This window comes from Neovison vison, chromosome 11 (assembly GCF_020171115.1).
Source record: "Neovison vison isolate M4711 chromosome 11, ASM_NN_V1, whole genome shotgun sequence".
Lineage (NCBI taxonomy): Eukaryota > Metazoa > Chordata > Mammalia > Carnivora > Mustelidae > Neogale > Neogale vison.
The window spans coordinates 150409688-150429669 of record NC_058101.1 but is presented as its reverse complement, the minus strand read 5'-3'; the positions used below and the strand labels follow the sequence as shown (position 1 = coordinate 150429669).

General features: G+C 49.7%; 1 protein-coding gene across 2 annotated transcripts in view; it reads right to left on the bottom strand.

Annotated features, from left to right (window-relative positions):
• PTK2B (protein tyrosine kinase 2 beta) overlaps nucleotides 1-18939 on the bottom strand; it is a 126101-nt gene extending 107162 nt beyond the window's left edge. For both annotated transcript variants that reach the window (XM_044224991.1, XM_044224992.1), the window contains exon 1: nucleotides 18766-18939. The gene's annotated coding sequence lies outside the window, so the exon portion shown is untranslated. The remainder of the gene's footprint in view (nucleotides 1-18765) is intronic.
• Nucleotides 18940-19982: the final 1043 nt, after the last annotated feature.

The following is a 19982-nucleotide window of genomic DNA, read 5'->3' as shown; positions in this document are numbered from 1 at the left end:
GTGCCCAAAGAAGACCTTTCTCCATAGGAGTTTGGACTAGATCACTTCAGGTGTCCACTCTATCCTCCTCCCCCAAGTCATTCTCTGTTCATGAGGTGTATCTGGTCCTTTGGGACACTCCACTTTTCTGTGACTCACGGAGACTCCCCATTCACTCTTCCGTTACTCAAGCAGCAAGGTCAGTAGAGAGCAAGTAGTTCTATGAGAATAGAATAAAAATAAGGATCCACAGAACTTCTTTCTTGGGTTCTTTCTTCCCCGTCTGCAAATGCAAACGACCTGCAGCACCTGCCACAGTCTGGAACAGCCACACTTGTTGCTGAACTGAGTTCTCCTCTGCTTCTGGACTGTAGTGAACTGTCCTTAATGGAACGTTTAATAGATTTTTAAAGATGACTTACCACATGCCAGAGACCGCCTGCGCCACTGGCTAGGGTTGAGAGCGGGGAAGACTATCTCACAGGGCTCATGGAGAGGTGGAAGGAGGAGGGCGCCCACTGTCACCCACGTGGTATACTGGGACAGCAGCAAGAACAGGAGCCCTCACCCCCACTACAGGCAAGAGCGGATCAGGAAGGCCTCACAAAGGTTGAGCACTGAATGCCGAGGAGGGTATCAGGGGAAGAACAAAAACATGAAGAGGCAAGAGGGAAGGAAGAACCTCTGAGTGGAAAAACACAGCTCTCTTGGCAAAGGTGTGAGAGGCGAACCTCATTTTCGGGGGAGAGGAGTCTGGACACCTTTGGCATGTGACAGACCGGTCACGTTGCAGCCATTGGTATGAGCCTCTCCTGGTTCTCCAACTTGGTTCCTGGAACCCGGACCCCTCACTGTGCCCCCAGGCTCACGAGCTCCCAGTCTCCTCCACGGGAGCAGGGGATGGGTTTCCACTTGACTCATCTTCCCACATGTGTGTCAACCCTGTCATAGGTTCTGATTGTTTTTCACGGCTAAAGCTACTGCGTGTGATAGAATCTGTCCACCTCTCCTGGTTGGGTCAGAAAGTGAGGTCTGCAGTTTGGAAAGCAATGGATTCCCTTACAAGCAGTAAGAAACCCAGCCCTGGCACAGTTTGCCTTTGCAGGGAAATGGGTGTCTGTTCCCATAGACCTTGTATTCCAAGCCATCCAAACCCTCATGCAGAACAGCCTCAGTCCCCTCGGCGGTGGGCAGCTCTCCACTTTCTCCACATTGCTCAATTTCAGGCTTACCCTGATATCAACACGGGCAATCCTATCCCCAAGAGGGAGCCTCTTTCCTGAAACACGTGTGGAAGATGATGGGGTTTCTATTCCCTTAGGAGAGGGTAACAGAATTCCTCCAGGAAGAACACTGTATTTGGTTAGGACTATGTCTGCTATGTTCTGAATGTATGTGTTCTTCCCCAAATTCATGTGTGGAAATACTAAGCCCCAAGGGGATGGTATTAGGAGGTGGGCCCTGAGGAGGTGATTCAGTCATGACGGCGGAGCTCTTATGAATGGGGTTACTATCCTATAAAAGAGATCCCCCCTTCAGAGTCCCTCTCTCCTTCTACCATATGAGGACACAGCTCGAGAAGACTGGCCATGAACCAGGAAGTGAGTCCTCACCAGACACTGAATCTGCCGGTGCCTGGATCTTGGACTTCCGGCCGCCAGAACCGTGAGGAATACAATTCTGTTGTTTTTAAGTCACCCAGTCTCTAGTATTTGGTCAGCATAGCCCAAGTGAGCCAAGCTAATACTCTGGTGACAGGCGATGAGGCTCCAGGAGCCCAGGAAGGTCTTTGCTCATTGTTTTGGAAAAGGAAGGGGAAAAGGACAGGAGGGAGGGTGGGGAGGAGACCAGAGGAAAAGCGGAATGCTGCAGGATTGGGCTCTCTTCATAACACTCTTCTTCCTCCCTCCATTTCTGCCATGAACGTTCTGTGGGGTTAGACTTCTCAGGGTAGTTGGTGAAGGAGCTGAGTTGTGTGCCTTGGGGTGATGTGATCAAGCAAGATCTGGCAGCACAAGGAAGGGAGTCTAGAACCTGGCCCGGCAGAGAGCTTGGCACAGGATCTTGGGCCACTTGCCACGGGCTGTGGAGTGGGGTCCTGGCCAAGCCTGACTAGAAGACAAGGGGGCAGGGGCCCCATGTGAAATTGCAGTTAACATATACTTCTGTCCTGATAATAGCTGGTGAATGTACTGAGTGCTCATTATGTGCGAGGCACCAATGCCAAGTGCTTTATATACATGAATATACGATCTCTTTGTAATCGTGACGGTGTCTCTTTAAGGAAGGACTTCTCTTTAAGGAAGGCGCTAGGGTTACTGCCATTTGGCACGCGGTGGAGGGGTTAAGAATGTGCTCAAGGCCAGGAGGCTGGGAAGTAAGGAGCCACACCTTGAGTTTCAGTGCCGGCTCCCAAACATTAGGAACACTGCCCGCTGATAGCTTGTGAGGTGAGTTGTTTGTGTGCAGGCCAGATGTTCCTCTGCCTCCACCAGGAGACTGGACTGCTCCGTCGTCAAAGGAGCAATCGTATCAGGCCCAAGCTTGTGAAGGGGGGAGAGAAGTGGGTGAAGGAAGGATAAGGAGTTGGGGGACGGCACCTGAAAAAGCTGAGGTGGTCGCCATTTTCCTGGAAAGTGAAAGCTGGGATCAAGAACTGAGTCCTGAGGTCCTCTCTCCAACCTTAGGGATCATCCTTTGGTAATAGGACTCAGGGGAACACATACACACAAGGAAGAGAGCTAGAAGGCAGGCAAGATTCATGATTATGGTAAGGGCTAGAGAAGGGTTATCAAGAACACTTTGGGGAAGATAAGTTGTGACCTGTTCAAGGCCCATCAGGGAGCTGCAGCTCTCCTCCAGGGTGAACCTGTCATTAAATAGCTATAAATAAATGGCAAAGGACGGGAGTTCCCAGTACCTGGGTCCCTTGGGGTTTCTATGAGAACACCATCAGCCTGGTGGTTTCACTGGACAGATATGAGGTTAAAAGCAAGAACTAAAAGACAGTCTTGGGGCGGGGAGAAGAAACTACATTTGGAAATTATTTGAGTGTTGAAGAGGGTAGAATCCAAGCTTAGCTGCGCATCAGCTGAGAGGTCTGGGAGGAACCAAATCTGGAAGAAGTACAGGAAGAAGAAGAAGTATAGGAAGAAGAAGAAGAAGAAGAAGGAGGAGGAGGAGGAGGAGGGGGAGGGGGAGGGGGAGGGGGAGAAGAAGGAGGGAGGAGGAGGAGGAGGAGGAGGAGGGGGAGGAGGAGGAGGAGGGGGAGGAGGAGGGGGAGGGGGGGAGGAGGAGAAAGGGGAATCATCATAAAATGAAATTCCCGAGTCCAACTTGGATGCCAAAGGCAGCACATTTTCTGCCTGAGGAAAACATTCTTAATACAGCTCTGGGGGTGGTAGTTCCCTGAGTGATACAGATTAGTAATCAAATTATTTTCAAGGCTGAGGAGCCCATGACAGCTCTGGCACCTTGCCACATCACCCCGTGGATGGGGTTTAGCAAATGCCTTTTCCTCTTCAGCTCCTCGGCCTTTGTACACACGTTTCAAGAACTGGAGGCTGGGAAGGGCCAAAGGTTTTGGTTTGTTTTGATTTTTCATACCTTCACTGATCCTGTAGACCCTGATTGAATACCTCCCCCACAACACCCACTGAGGGGGGACTCAGTGACCTCCAAGATGATAATAGGACAATAGGACGATGTCTAGAGAAAGGGCCTTTATGGAGGTAATTAGGCTTAGATGAGGTCATAGTGGACCTGACCCGATAGATTATAGTGTCCTTATGAGAAAAGAAGAGCAACCAGAGCTCTCTTTCTCTCCTTGCATACACACGTCGAGGAAAGGCCATGAGGGGACACAACAAGATCACGGCAGTCTACAAACCAGGAAGAGGACCCTCACCAGTAACGCACTATGCTGGCACCCTGGTCTAAGAATTCCAGCCTCCAAGACCTGATAGAAAGTAAGTATCTGTCGTGTGAGCTCCCCAGGCTATGGTATTTTGTTATGGCAGTCTGCACTGATGAAGGCAGAGGGCACACATATAATCAATGAGAGCGCAAGGCAGAAGGAAAGTCAGCAAGAGGGTTGTGGGAACAGACAAGGAGGAAGGTAAAGCCAGACTGAGGGCCCTGGGGAGAAGGGCCTGGCAGGGGTGGTACTCAGGTTGGAGCCCAGGAGATGGGAGTTCGGCAAGGCCAGGAGAGGCAGTCCTGACTGAAAGAACACGACAGACAAAAGTTAGAGACTGGCAAAGTCCGCCAAGCTCTCAAGGAGCCTTGGGCACATGAAAGGGCGGGCTCTTGGTGGAGCCCATGGAGACATGATGGGTATTTCCTCCAGGATGAGCATGAAACCATTTTTGTACTGTTAAGAACAAAGCAAAGCAAAACCTAAAGAGGAAGAAACGGTGGCCCGACTTTGACTGCGGACAGAAGCTGGTGCTAACAGACGCCCCTCGGTGACAAAAGGGGCATCACACTAGTGGTTGTCGAAGTGGGGTCCCTGGGCCCCCAGCATTGATGGCGCTTGTGAGACTGTCCGAACCGCAAATTCTTGGGCCCCACCCCAGGCATGCTGCATCAGAGACTGTAGAGCTGGAGCCTCGTGGTCTGCATTTTCAAAAGCCCTCCAGGGGATTCTGATGACAGGGGTACTCGAGGAGCACAACTCTGTGCAGCCCGGAGGAGCGAGGCTGTTTCTTCTTGGAGTGTTCTCCAAAGCGTGTTTGTTCTGGGATCAGGAAGTCCTCTGCCCACTCATCTCGAAGCAGCTGCTGAGATTTTGACCATTTTGCTTTCATTTGAATCCCTCTGCTGCCCCTCATCTCCACAGTTTTTGGACAGCATCTCTAAATTAGCAATTTTTCTTCCAAAACCCACTCAGATCCGAACAAATGTTTCCTGCGTACAGGTTTCACATCCTGGCTCTTGCTGGAATGTGACCGGAGACAGAGCCCCAAGACAAGGTCTCTGCCTTCCACCATTCCATTAGCGAGGCATGTACTTGTGAAAAATAAATTTATCTCGAGATAACATGTGCCTGGCAGACACGGATGGTACAGCCAAGAACTCCGGAGGAGGGGTGCCCAGGGAGGGTGGAATGCGAACTTCTGTCCTATGCCCAATTCCTTTCCCTCCATCAGCCTTTTCTAGTCCTGAGTATCCTACCTGCTCCATAATTCCTGTGAAATACCCTTTCTATGCCATTGGGGCAAAAACCTATGTCTGTCTGCACCGTTGCCTTCCAAGCGGGTGTCCTCTCTACAGATTCCCCATTCTTGCAGACTGAGCACCACCTCATCTGCTGAACCCCACCCCCCCCAGGCTAAGTTGGTTCCTGCTCATCTGGCCAAGCCTCTCTCTATCCTCAGTGCCCCACTCATTCTCCGCACCGAGAAGTAAGGAGAAGCAAGTGGGAAGTGGGCTGTTCCTGAGGGCCAGCCCTCCCAGCACCCACTCCAGCCACCAGCAGTGTGGACAGATGTGACAGCCAAGCCTACAGCAGGAACTCTAGGCCATGTCACCATGTCAACACCTCCCTTCACTGTCCTTCACTTCCCGACCCCAATTCCAACCACACTCACTTCAGAGTAAGTATCATAGGGATCTGCTTTTCTGTGGCTGCCATGGAGGTCCTCTTTTTTTTTTTTTAAAGTTTTTATTTATTTATTAGAGAGAGAGTGTGTATGGGTAGGAGATGGAGCAGAGGGAGAGGGACTAGCAGGCTCCTCACTGAGCAGGGAGCCTGACCGGGGCTCGATCTCAGACTCTGAGATGATCATGACCTGAGTTGAAACCAAGAGTTAGATGCTCAACCGACTGTGCCACCCAAGTGTCCCCATGAAGGTCTTTCTAAAGAGCAATATCATCTGTAACTTACTTCCCCTCTGCAGGGTCTGAGTCTTTAAAAGCCATCTCTCCAGGCTTCATCCATCTCCGTCACTTCTTCATAGGTCTGGCCACAACGTCCATTCTGTTCTTGTTCTGCTGGCTGCTGTTCTTCCTCTTTCCACGCCTCACACTTACCCCAAACTCCAGAGTAGTCCTTTCCAGTTCACACTTTCTTCTCGAGAGGGGACCAAAGGGGAAGGATGGAAGGGGCAGTCCCTCTCTGTGGAATTAGCTGGTGAATCACTGGGGAGTGTGGTTCATGGTCGGTTCCATCCCGGAGACTGGACGAGGCACAAAGCTTCCAGGGTCAGGCCCATGCCTGAGGCCACAGCAACCCTGAGGCCTCATGCTGGTGGGAAGGGCAGTGGAGAACTCCAGAACCGAAGAAATCCTGCCATATACAATCACCTCCCTAAAGGTACTGCTCCAGTGACTTATGGCCCCGAATCACATCCTGTAGTCACTTTACAAGATCTTTGGGGTTCTCAACCACGTCCAGGACACTGGGCAGACTCAGGTTCTCCCATCGTAAAGGATGTCGATAAAGACATTCCAGGCAACAGAAAATACAGTGTCTTCTTTCCAGCTTGTAACTGCAAGCCTGTTTTTTCCACTTATTTTATATATGGTTCTAGGTAGTATAAATTAAAGACCAGTGCTGGTTTTCTCAGCAGAAATTAAGTGAGGATAAAGAGGGACGGATTGGTGTGGCTGCTTGATCACTAGTGTACTGTCCTTCTTTTGTCCATTCGTTCATTCTTTTTTTAAAAAAATATTTTATTTATTTATTTGACAGACAGAGATCACAAGTAGGCAGAGAGGCAGACAGAGAGAGAGAGAGGAAGTGAAGCAGGCTCCCTGCTGAGCAGAGAGCCCGATGCGGGGCTCAGTCCCAGGACCCTGGGATCATGACCTGAGCCAAAGGCAGAGGCTTTAACCCACTGAGCCACCCAGGTGCCCCCCATTAATTCATTCTTAAGGTCATTGTTCATCCATCCATCCATTTTTATACATCTATTTTCATATATTGTACAGGATTGAATATAAGGTAAAGCTCTTCCCTTCCCCAAATTATCTGTCAGAAAAGAGGAAGTATATATTCTAGCCCTTAGAGAATTTTTCATAGTATGGACTGCTCTCTCAGTTACCCTATTTTAGACAAAAATACACTGTTTGGGAAAAAGTAGTAGCCTGTTACCATTTCAATCAGTGCCTCCAAAAGGAGGCTTACAAAGGTCACCTGATAGATGTTTTCTTCAGTAATTGCAGTATCAAAATATAGATTTGGTAACTTTTCTTGAGGGTACAGCCCCACCTTACAAGAGCTGAATTTTGCTATTAAAAAAAATTTTAAAGATCTTTTTTAAAAAGCAATACAGGAAATGGTTTTATCGTGAACATCAAAAACAAACAAAAACCTTCTAAAAGATTTGATTAAACTTTTCTCCAAAGAAGGCACACAAATCACCAATACGTACATGAAAAGATGCTCAACACCATTAGCCATTAAGGAAACACAAATGAAAACCACGAGACACCACTTCACACCCACTAGAAGAGCTAACATCAAAATTACAGACAGTAACAAGTGTTGATGAGAATCAGGAGAAATTAGAGTCATTATATGTTCCTGATGGGAAAGTAAGACAGTCGAGCTGCTGTGGAAATCTGGCAGTTCCTCATAGATTATATGATTCAGGATTCCACACCTAGATAACTAAGACAAATAAAAACACATCCACACAAAAACCTGTACACGTATGTTCCATAGCAGCATTACTTCCAATGACCAAAAAATGGAGACAACTCAGATGTCTAACAACTAATGAATGGATAGGGACTCCTGAGTGACTCAGTCATTAAGCATCTGCCTTCCACTCAGGTCATGATCCCAGGTTCCTGGGATCGAGCCCTGAATAGGGCTTGCTCCTCAGCCAGAGCCTGCTTCTCCCTCACCCACGCCCCCTGCTTATGTTCCCTCTCTCATTGTGTCTCTGTCAAATAAATAAATAAAATCTTAACAAAAAAACAACTAATGAAGGGATAAACAAAATGCAGCATATCCATACACTGGAATATTATTTGGCAGCAAAAAAAGGAATGAAGGACTCATGCATGCTACAACCTAGATGAGCCTTGAAAACACGATGCTATGTGAAAGGAACCAGTAAAGTAGGTCATGGTGTTGCATGATTCTGTTTAGACGAAATGTCCAGAATAGGTAAATTCATAAAAACAGAGAGCAGATTAGTGGTTGCCGGGCCTGGGGGCAGAGAAGAAGGAGGAATGACTGCTGATGGTATGAGCTTTCTTATGGGGTGATATAAATGTTTTATAATTAGGGGCACCTGGGTGGCTCAATGGGTTAAGTGTCTGCCTTTGGCTCAGGTCATGATCTCAGGGTCCTGGGATCAAGCCTCCCTTAGAGGACATATTCCCTTCTCATTGGGGAATCTGCTTCTCCCTATCCCTCTGCCCCTCCCCTGCTCATGCGTGCTCACTTTCTCTCTCAAATAAATAAATACAATCTTTAAAAAAAAATGTTTTGCAATTAGATAGGGGTGTCTGTTGTACAAGTTGTGAATATACTAAGGTCATCAAATGTATATTTTAAAAGGATGAATTTTATGGTACGTGAATTAGGTCTCAAGAAAGGTACTATTCAAAAATAAATATTAAAAAGAACTAACCACCTCTCTTTAGACTGTAGGGACAATGATAAAGGCTAGAATGTGGGTAGGGGTTCCAGTGGCAAAAGGACACTGATGTCAAAGATGGGAGTGAAGCATTGAATGTTTTGTAACGGGGGTGGGGTGGGGGGAGTTGGGGAAAAAAAATTATTTTAATTTAATGTGTTATTTTATATAGTATGTCATTTGAAACATGTCACTAACATACTATATTAAATATTACCCTAAAACATTCACATATTCCCATCACCTTTTTTTTTTAAAAAAAAACAACCTTCCTTGGTGGGACACACACATATGGTCAGTTTCAGGCACACATCGTGCGTATCAAATGCCGACTGTGTGTCAGGCACCAGCTGCGTCCTCGTCCTCAGGAGAGAGCCCCGACTCTCAGTGCTGACATGGTTCTGACCTCAACAGAGCTTCTGGCCTCGTTCATTCGAATTAAAATGGAGCTCAATTTTGATGTAATTTCTATGAAAAGTTTGTAAAACTCATTATAAAAACTTGTGGGTCATTCCTAATATTTTGGGGTGCCATCAGTTCCTGAGACCTAGATGAAAATTCTGTACTTTTTCCCCATAATCATGTGCATTTGCTCAGAGGGGACAATTCTGCACCTTGTCTCAGGCTGTTCACGCATACCGTACCCTGCCACCCCGCGCACACACATGCGACGCTCCAGGCTGGATTCCTTACTTTGAGATCATTCTGTATAGAACCTACTTGAATCTGTACCCATTCTCTGGGCGCTAAAACACATAAAAATCAGGACCTCAAAAACTGGAGGCCTGGAAAGGATCCAAGATGATCCGAGCTCCAAGAAATGCAGGGAGGGCCCCAGGACCGCTGTGCAAGAGGGTTGAGGAAGCAACAGGCACTTGCCTCCCTACTTTGACCCCAGAGGGTCTACTTTTACCTGGTTTAACACAGGGCTTCTGCCTGAGATCCATTTTGAAGAAAGCTCTTCAGCAGATAATAAGTCCCCAAATCTCATTATTGTATGAGCAAATGAGAAGCCTCAAACTCTTCAGGTTGGCCCAGGTGACTCACCCAGGATCATGTGGCTAGACCAGGCAGACAGGGACCAGACCCAGGTCTCCCCATCCCAGGGCAAGGCTCCCTCTGTCGTCCCTCATGACTCTCCCAGGGAGGGAACACAGGCTGGGAGGGGTTTTCTACACAGGGAGTCAGGTAGAGAAAGAGCAGAGGGCTCAGAGGTACACCCAGACCAATGGAGGGAGGGTCAGTCTCTGGAGATAAAGGAGCCGGTGTGTACTAAGTGTTTTCCAATCTTGGGACTGCAGGATTCAGAAAGCTCTGAGAGCAGTTACCATGGCAAGCCCTATGCCGGTGCACAGCGAGGTCAAAGTCCGGGTTCCTAAAAATTGCCAACCTCTGCCTTGCAAATCTCTCTTCCAGATTCCCACAACAATTTTTCCCTTGACCAAGGCTCCCTGCCTTTTCCCCCACACCTTGTCTTCTCCTGTCGTTCAGTCTGGCCTACAGGAGCTCAATACACAGGAGGATAAGGAAGAAAGGAAAGGCAAGGATCCACGGATTAGAGAGACATGGGAGCAGCTTATAAAGAGATTACTGAGCTCCTGATCTAAATCCCGGGATTCCCCTCCCTAGGCTCTAGGAAACCTCCATATTCAGAAGAGGCTAGGAGCGCATCCTGACCCCTGGGGAGAATGCGGTTCCTGCTGCTAAAACTGACTATCGTGATGCCAGCACAGGGAATAAGGAAGACCCCACCTGGCCCAGAGAGCCTGGCATGGGTGTGCAGGGAAGGAGGGAAATGGAATCTCCTATCATGGGCATCTGAGGTAGTTAAGAAGAACAAAAGGCAAAGCACCTCCCTGCCCCAGCATTTCACGCTGGGATGAGTTGATAAATTCTAGAGGATCAGGGAGTGCAAAGAAGCACTGAGACAGCGAAGGGGGTGGTGGGGGAGCAACAGGTTTCCCGAGGGCTGGGTTGAGCATGGAGCTTCTGGGAGGACTTGGGCTGGGGAAGGTGGACAGGACCACGGGCAGGAACACAGGAACTAAGCAAAGGTTCGATGGGGTCCAGTGAGCAAATCATGCCAGCGAGGGTGAAGGGCTTACTTGGAAAGTACACGGAGGTTGATTTAGAAGGGTAGACAGAGGTCAGATTATAGATGGCATCAAAATTGAAGGGACTGGGGTTTGTCTAGAGGCATGGGAGCTTCCAAAGGAACTGGAGTAAGGGAGAGGCTTCTAGGTAATATTAGAGGGTATCAGGAGGGTATCTGGAGGCTTCTAGATAACATTGGAGGGTATCAGGAGGGTATCTGGAGGCTGCTAGGTAACATTGGAGGATATCAGGAGGGTATCTGGAGGCTTCTAGGTAACATTGGAGGGTATCAGGAGGGTATCTGGAGGCTTCTAGGTAATATTAGAGGTCTGATTATTATAATATTATAATATTAGAGATATTATATAATAATATATATATAATATTAATAAGATATATAATATTATAATATTAGAGAAGCTGATTAGCTTCACCTGGGCTTGAGTGAACCCTCGGGAGAAGGGAAGAGAGGAATGAGAGGCATGAAGGAGTCTGTAGGACTAGTGATAAGTAAGATATGAGCAGAGAAAAGCAGAGAAGAGGAGAAAGGGAAGAGAACATCAGGGTTTCTGGCCCGGGTGTCTAGGAGAATGACAACCGCGTGAACGAAAGGGTTGCCTGGAGGAAGAGATGGTTTGGTGTGAGAAATTGATGAATTTGGTTTTTAACATGTAGCACGTAAGGTGAATTACTCAAGTGGAAATGTCTGATAGACTCTTGGAAGTGGGGGGCTGAAGGGAGGAGGTTCTGGCTGGAGGCAGAGACCAGGTCATGGGAAGTGATGAGGGCGGAGGGGGACAGAAGATCTAAGGGCATGCTGCCCCGATTCTGCAGGGGGCTGCCGTCTAGAGCGTGTCATTAGGCCTGGAGACAGGCTAACATTTAGTGCATACCTAGCAAAGAAAGTCTGCGGGTGGGGGTGAGGGTGGGGGGGTCAGCTTATCTCTGAATCAGTGACCCGGAGAAAGGAGAGGATTAAGGAGAATGGCAAATTATAGATATTCCCATAAACCCTACATCTACCATCTACTTTTTTTTTTTTTGTAGATTTATTTACTTATTTCAGAGGGAGAGAGAGAGAGCACGAGCACAAGGGGCAGAGGGAGAGAGAATCTCAAGCAGACTCCATGTGCAGCAAAGAGCCCGACACCCGGCTTGATCTCACGACCCGGAGATCACCACCTGAGCCGAAACCAAGAGCCGGACGCTTACCTGACTGCACCACAACCCTACATCTTTTCAATTCAGCTAAAGACCAATCTCCACTCAGAATGGAGAAGCCTCCTGTGAACTAGCAGATATCTCTAGGATCCCCAAATCATCCTGAATTACATAATGTATCCAAACTCTCAAGACACGAACCGTTATAACATGTCCTACCGGCTCCTCCTGAAATGTCAAGCCCTCTTTTCTCGGATCCACTTTACTTGCTGCTGCCCAAATTTGATCAGCGCCCCCACCCCTTCCTTCTCCCCATCTCTCTGCAGCCTTCAGAATAAAGTCCAAACTCTTCAGCGGCCAGGTCAAGCCTTATCCTACTTTCTTCCCTTTATCTTTATGGTCCTTCGACACCCTCAGCTCCACCCAAAATGATTCATTCGAATGAGGCCTTCCCATCTCCCTGCTTTTATTTACACTCTCCTCTGACCACAAGCACCATCCCAAGTATCGACGGTCATCCCTACCCAGACCTTTTCCAAATGCCACTTCCTCCAGGAAGCATCCCCAGACTCCCCAGACAGAAATACCCTCTCCATCCTCTGACATCATCACACTTGACGGGTGTGTCTTTTATGGCACTGCAAGTCCCCATCTCATCTTACCGTTCAGTATGTTTACTTATTACCTCCCCAACCAGGCTGTGGACTTACTGAGAACAGATAAAAAGTCCTTCTCACGTAAAGAAAGACTGACCCCGAGAGTGAAGGAGGTGAAGAGGGGAGAAAGCACACACAAATCTCCAGAACAAGTTACAAATGAGAAAACTAGGGCTCTGAGGGGCAACGTCACCCAGATAGAAAGTGACCGAGTCAAGGCTCAAACCCACATCTCTTTAACCTGCCACTCCTCATCTCTCCAGGAATGGTGCCTGGGGTGCTTTCCGGGACATTTTCACATATGTCCAGGATTTCTCTCAAGGACATCATCAGGGATGCTGTCCTTTTTCTTCATTTTCAAGTGAGAAAAAAGAGGTCTGGAAGAGTCGAGCAATCTGTCCAAATCACACCGCTACCAAGTGGCAGCATCTATACTGGGGCCATGTCTTCTGATTCCTGATAGTGTTTCCACTAACCCAGGCTCCCAATGTGCCTGCACTGGGGGCTTCAGAACCCAAGCCCAGGACAGCCCCTCAGGATTGCCTAGAGGGGCATCACTGTACATCAGTGCCCCAAGTTCCTGTAAATAGTGGAGGGAAGGTGACCGGCTGCTAGTAAGGGCATCTTCTGAGTGTCAGATCTCCGGGAACCTGCCTGGAGCAGGAGCCAGGGGTGGGAAGAGTAGAAACCTGCATAAGAGAGAGGAGCTAGGGTCCCACTGCAAACGCATCTCCGTTCTCCAGGTGCATTTGCGGTGGAACTGCTTGAGGCTGGGGAGGAAGTAGGGGGCGGGGTCAACTAGATGATTTAGAAACCAGGTAAAGACGTGATGTGTCGGGGGCCAGGACCAGAGGAGGGGCTGTTTTCTTACAGGTGGGAAATGGATTCCTGCCCCTCGACGTCCCCCAGGAGCAAAGCCCAAACTCAGAGCAGAACTCCCAGAAGGACTTCGAGGAGGCGCCTGGACCCTCGGGTGTCCCAGTAAGGATGCAGCAGCTGGGGGAGTCTGAGAGAGCCAGGTGGTGGGCAGACCCTCAGAGAAAGAAGGGGCACAGGGAGGGGTCGGTCCTATGCCCTCAAAGTTGTTGAGAGAATCAACCTAACCAAAAGGGAGACAACAATCAAACCCAGTGCCAAGTTCTAAACAATGGGTATGGTGTGTTCCTGTGAACCCCCCCAGCTAGTGAGCGATGTGGCCAGATTCTTTGCAATGGATTTTGAGAAAGAAAAGGCAAGAAGGGCACTGCAGAGGAGGAAAATGTTGGTGAACTTGATGCCGAGAGAGGAAAGTGGGGAAGGATCAGCCTTCCGTGGATGTTGGCAGTGGTTTATCTTAGCTTTAATCATGTTGCCCAGCTGCCTTATGAAAGCAGCAGTTCCCTTAGTGCTGGGCAAAGGGAAGGGCTGGGTGAGAAGGTCTTGGGAAGCAGAGGACAGTCCTTTCCTGCCGCCCACCCATAACCTACCTGGAAAACAAATCCTACATTCCCACCCACCTGCCATCATGTCTAGGTAAAAAGGACATTGGAATTTGCAGCCTCCAGCCTGCTCTCTTAATCAAACTGTCATCGTGAGTAATAATTATCCCTTGGGAAACAGCACAGTGACTCAAAAAGTAGTCCCCTCCCCTATCGCCACCCCCTCGCACAGCTCAGAGCTTTGTTTAGGGTGCCGAGAACCCCAGAGAGCAAAGCCACCAGCTCGTGAAACCTGTCCCGTTAAGTGATCATTCAGACTCCAGGGATGGGCAGTCGCACCAAGTCTCTTCGGCCAAAGAGCTCATTAGGGCTGGCTGCTGATCAAATCCAGTAGACGTGGGTGCGGTGCGGGGCAAGAAGCAAATACTGCTGGAGACCTGATGCCTGTCAGTGAGACAGAAGCTGGGAGGGCCACTCCTCACAGGATGGCCTCTTTCCTCAGGGGCTTCCTCCCCACCCACTCAGATTAATCCTAAGCATAAAAATACAACGATAAGGAGAGCCACACTTACTCAACGCCGACCAAGTGCCTGTTGTTGAAGGACCAAATTTTGGGGCACAGTCAAGGATATTAGGAAGCTGGTGCATAAGGCCATCTGGGACGTTAAAACAGTGAAACAGGCCATGCGGGTTGGGTACAGGCCTGTCATCGGGCCCCTGCCTGTCTGCCTCCTCTGTCACCTTTGCCTTCTGGATGAGGACGACCAGGCCAAGGGACTTGCCTCACGTCAAGCAGTAAGTGTGAGAGCTGGAGTTGGAACCCTGGCTGACTGACTCCAAGCTTTTGTACTTGACCACCAGCCTACTAGCCCTGTTCATGTTCCAGGCCACTGCCCCCTTCCCTGCTCTTCCCGCTTTATCCTAGAACCCATGCAGAGTCTAAGAGAAACCCTCAGTCACCAAGCCAGCAAGAACTTCTCTTAATTATCATATGTGCATAATTACCATATGACAGCCCTTGGGTATCTCCAGCCACCGGTGTGTGACCACCTCAGAGCTCCATTCATCCAGGAGGCCAGGGCCATGTGGTCCAGAGCCCATGACTCCTGGGCAGGGGGAAAGCTAGGGGTTGATAGAGACCTACCACTCAAGATCTACCCTAGAGCACGCTCTCTCCCTTTCCTTCCCTCACCATCAGTGTGCTTGCCTTAGCAGTACTAAGGACACATGGAGCAATGGCTATCACCATGGATGGCCACTTGCTAAGAGATATCCTCTTCCCAGGCTTTTCTGACCTATGAGAAATGGGCGTAAGCTGCTACGGGAAGGTTTTGGCTGACATGGGTAGGGGTTTTTGTCCATGGGGGAGGTGTGATGCTGGGACAGCCGTGCACCAGCACTCAGTTCCCAGAAATCCTCTGTAAGTTGGACACTGCTGAGTCTAGGATCAATTAGATCTCTCCTGGTTAGAGTTAGGGAATGAACAATGTCCTCTGAAAGACCTGCTTGGTCCCAGAACTGTGCCCACATCAACAGTCACTAGATAGGAAATGCTATTTCCTTTGAGACAATAATAGGTTCCCCAACAGCAGCTCCCCCACCCTTCCAGGGTTCTAGGGTCAAATTCACAGAATGCTAGAAGACCCAGGGATACAGAAGTTTTTTCTGCAAGACCTTGACTGAGCAAAGATACGTGACAACTCTCCGAGAGCCAGCTCATCTGAACATTTCTCCAAGGGAACATCCATAACTCTCTCATGGCATAGAGTTTCTCTGAACACTGTTTGGCAAATGCTGGTCTAAAGAGCTGGGAACAAAACACTCACCACTGGGGAGGAGGAAAGGGACCCCATTGGAAAGGGACCATTTTAAACTCCATGGTCCATACAAGGGAACACAATTTCCATTTCCTCTTTCTCTTAACTAATTCTTAACTCCCTCCAGTTCCCTCTTAGGAGGTCCCTAAACTGCTCTCACCAATGCTCTCATTAAAGTCATAACATGGTTCCCAAGGCACCCCTACTTCATCTATCCCTGCAATGAGTTTATGTGTCTACGTGTCTACGTGTCTATGTGTTTTTAAGAGTCTAAGGTACTTGTAAAAACAGGAATGACGGCAGTCCAAATTTTGCAGTGCACTTGTTTATGCCAGATACCATGCTAGCTGTTTTATGTGGGTTCTCTCTTGTAATTCATTCACATTTTCTTTCCGTTAATTCTGCCCTGAGCCACCACTTCTCTCCCACCCATCCTCCTCCAAGAGGAGAGCTGGGGATCTCCTCCCCTGGAAGCAGGTGATCTGCAAAAGGAAGGGTAGATCTGAGAAAAACAATTCAGGCTCTCCCTTCTTTGCTCAGGAGCCAGCACACTTTCTTGCTAGAAGCTGGACACCTACCACATTATTTCCCTGGGGAACCTCTGAGTCCTCACTAAATATAAACAGAAATCAATGAGCCCCAAGCACTTTGTGGATGCTACTTTGGTCACCCTGGCGAAGGGGTCACAAAAATTAATATCTGCCACTTTTTTTTTTTTTAGTATATGTGCTGCCGAAGCGAGCACGAATATCTGCCACTTTTTCTTGAGCACTCACTAGAGAACCTATGTGCATTATCATAGATCCTTCCAACAACATGTTATTCCTGTACTCGTTCAGTAAAGAGATTCGGGGGCTCCCAGGAGCCTCACGGTGGGAAAGGGGCCAAGCGGGGATTTGAATCCAGGTCCATTAGCCTCCAAAGCCCAATCTCTTTCTGAGGTATCACAATCCTCAGCTTGTAGATAAACATGAAAACAAAGGAATTTTTTTTTTTTTTTAAAGAAATAACATGGTCAGTCAGTGAAGGAGTCCCAAGCTGGCATCCAGGAGAATTGGTGACAAGATAAATATGCCCTGAAGACTGTTCTCCTGGCACAGGAGCATGGTCCATCTTTCATTTCCCAGCCTGGGAGCATCTTCACCTTCCTTCTAGAAGAATGTTGCCAGATAAAATACCAGATACGTGTTAAATTTGAATTTCACATAAACAATACATAATGTCTTAGTATAAGTATGTCCCAAATACTGCAGGGCTATACTTATACTTGAAAAATAGTCATGGCTTATCTGAAATTCAAATCGGAGTGTCCTGTGTTTTTATTCGCTAAATCTGGCAACCCCACCCTAGACTCAGAGGCATGCTGGGAAGTCTCCTGCCTGGCTCTAGGTCCCAAGTGTTGCTCCAACGGGAGTTGCCATGGCAGCCTAAGCAGGCCCTTCTGGAGCTGTCTCTACTTACCTCCCCAGCTTCACCTCGCCCCTGCACTCTCCATGCTCCAACCATGCTGCGCTACTTTCAGTTTCCTCAATGTGTCATGCTGCTTCTGGCCTCAGGTCTCAGCACTTGCTGTGTTTTGTGCCTGCCTCTGTCCCTCTCTCCCACTCTCTGGCCGCTTTCTATTGATCCTCAGGGTCTCCTGTTGGAGTCACTTCTGCCAGGAAGTCTTACCTGACACCCTGATCCCTGCCCCTTCCCACTGCAGCCCTCAGCATCCGATGTCCACCATCCCGCTCCAGAGAGCAGGGGTGGGGCACAAACATCCTTGTGTCCCCACACGAAGAACCAGCACATAGCCTCAGGTAGGAAGCAGCAGATGCTTATTGAATGAATGAATGGATGGATGGAGACTATCCAGGCAGAGCCGCATCTCTTGAATGTGACTACTTCCTTCCTCCCATCCTTACTCACTTTTTCATCTCTGCCTCCTCTCCCTCTCTCAGAGTTGTGAGAGGCTGGGGCTCAGGTCCTCAAAGGCATGTCCTGGCCTGGACTCTGGTGAGGAGAGAGCAGTCAAGACATGGAGAGGTCTCCTTGTGCCCCTTACCAGGTCATGCCATATCAGCTGTCCCTGGGGGCTCAAATTGAGCTACAGGTCAGCGGAAACTTCTCCTTGGCTTCCAAATCCTCCTGGCACATGCCCCCTCTGGGGACAAACTCTGCTCCCCTTCTCCCCCTGGCCCCTTCAAGGGAACCTAATTGGTCTGAGCCCCAGGTTTGGGGTGTAGGGAGATGCCAGTGTCAGATGGCTGAGGGTTAGGGCAGGTGGTGGGGCTCGGTGGGCTCAGAACATCACCCATATGTTCCCTGTTCACCCACCCAAGGCTTTGCCCACGCACAGCCTGACAGCAAGAGAAGGCAGCACAGAACTTAACCCTTTCCTGCAACTGAGAAGGTAGTTTCACAAAGAACCAGTGAGCAGCCAGTGTTAACTTTAACCCCAAACAGACAGACAGACAGACACACACACCCTGGAGTTCTGCCTCTATGGCCCTCGCAGAGCCGTGCTTGCTTCCAGTCCAGGCTTGATTTAGAAAATGCCCTCTGGGGTGCAGGCAGTCCTTGCCAGAGCAGTGGGGTGTGCTGGGAACATGACCAGGGTGGGGGTGCTGAAGGGCACGGGGAGAGAGGAAGGGGGGAGGGCAGGGAGCGGCTCCGAGGCAGCGCCCGAAGTTGCATTCTGAAAGACCTGGTCTGTCGCTCTCTGATCCGACCTTTGGAAGCAGGTGGCGATTTTGTGCGTTCTCATCATCCCCCAGCTTCCCCTCCCAGAATACGTTCAGAGGACAAAGAGGGAGAAACACCCCTCAGTCTCAAATTAACTCCCAAAATAGACTCTGCTCTGCCCCCGGGGGGGGGGGGGGGAAGCGAGCCAGCCAGGCTTGCAGCGCCCCCGCGGCTCCGACACCGGAGTCCCTTTTCCAGGAACTCCCGCTCTTGTCCAGGTACCGGCAGTCTCGGAATCACCCCTTTCCCACCCCTACCACCCCGGCCTGCCTCCAACTTGTGGCTGGGCGCTCCGCCCGGATGGCGGGAGGGGACTCACTCGGAGAGAAGCGCCGACTCCGACGGCTCCTTGGCTCAGCCAGGTGAGGCGCGGGCTGCGCGGCCGGCAGGTACAGGTGGGTCCGGGGGGCTGCGGCAGGTAAGGAGTGCGCGGCCGCTCCCGAGGCCTCTGCTGAGTAACAAGGCTGACAGGTTTGTGTTTTCCCCTCTCCTCCTCCTAGTTAACCACACCCCTGCTGCTCTCCTCCTCACTTCCTTAAAGGGTGGGGTGTGTTGTCTGTGGCGCTGAGTGTGTGCCCGCTCCAGCCTCTTACCATAAACCCTGAAATAGACGCCGCCACCAATTCCCTGAGCCGCACGTGCCCACCTACGGACCCATCTCCCGAGCCCCAACGGGGTCTCCTGCCCTGGTGGTCCCTGGGAGCGGCTGACCTCGCCCAACTCCTCCTACCCCTCCCTCCTCCTCCCACTCCGATTGCAGACTTCTGGAGGCTAGGCTTAGAGGTTGGTGTTTCCTCTCTAGCCTCAAGGTAGGGCTCAGAGTGGGAGCCAGTTATCCGGCTCCCAGAATCTCAGCATCTGGGTCCCTCCAGGTCTCTTTCTGTCCTAAAGTAGCCCCAAGCCCTTGATGGGACACTAGAGATCAGGTGAATATCACTAGGGGCTCTGGTAGAACCGATCCAGGTGCTTGTGCTATGATAGGGCAGGCCCAGAGGGTGACAAAGAATTGTCACCAAAGCCCAGCAGCCTTTACTCAGCCTCATCTCCATGTCAAATCACTTTGCTGACCAAACAAAGAGGCTGGTTCACCTCTTTACTCAGGTGAGCAGGGCCTGAAATTCAAAGCAGTGACTCAAGGGAACCTAGAAACCCTTTTCCCCCTTCTGCTAGAAAGATTCCAGACTTTCCCCCTAAGTAGGAGGAGATGAACAGGACTTAGCATAAGGTCAGAAAGCTGGTATGTCCTCAATGTCCCTGCACATCCTCAAAGTTCCTCTCTAGAGCCCCTGGCCCAGATTTCTTCATTCTGGGTCCTGTGAAGGGTTGGGACCTCCCACGGTTCTAGAACATGCTGGTCTCTGAGGGTGGCGCCCCCTGGACTTGTGCTGCCATACATGACCACCCAGCATACATGATGCCACCCCCCCCCCCCAGTACCACTGCACCCACTAACCCCGAACTCCATGGCGAACAACAGGAAATATAGCATTTGATGAGTATGCCTAAATGCCAACCACTATTGCTAAGAAAGCATTC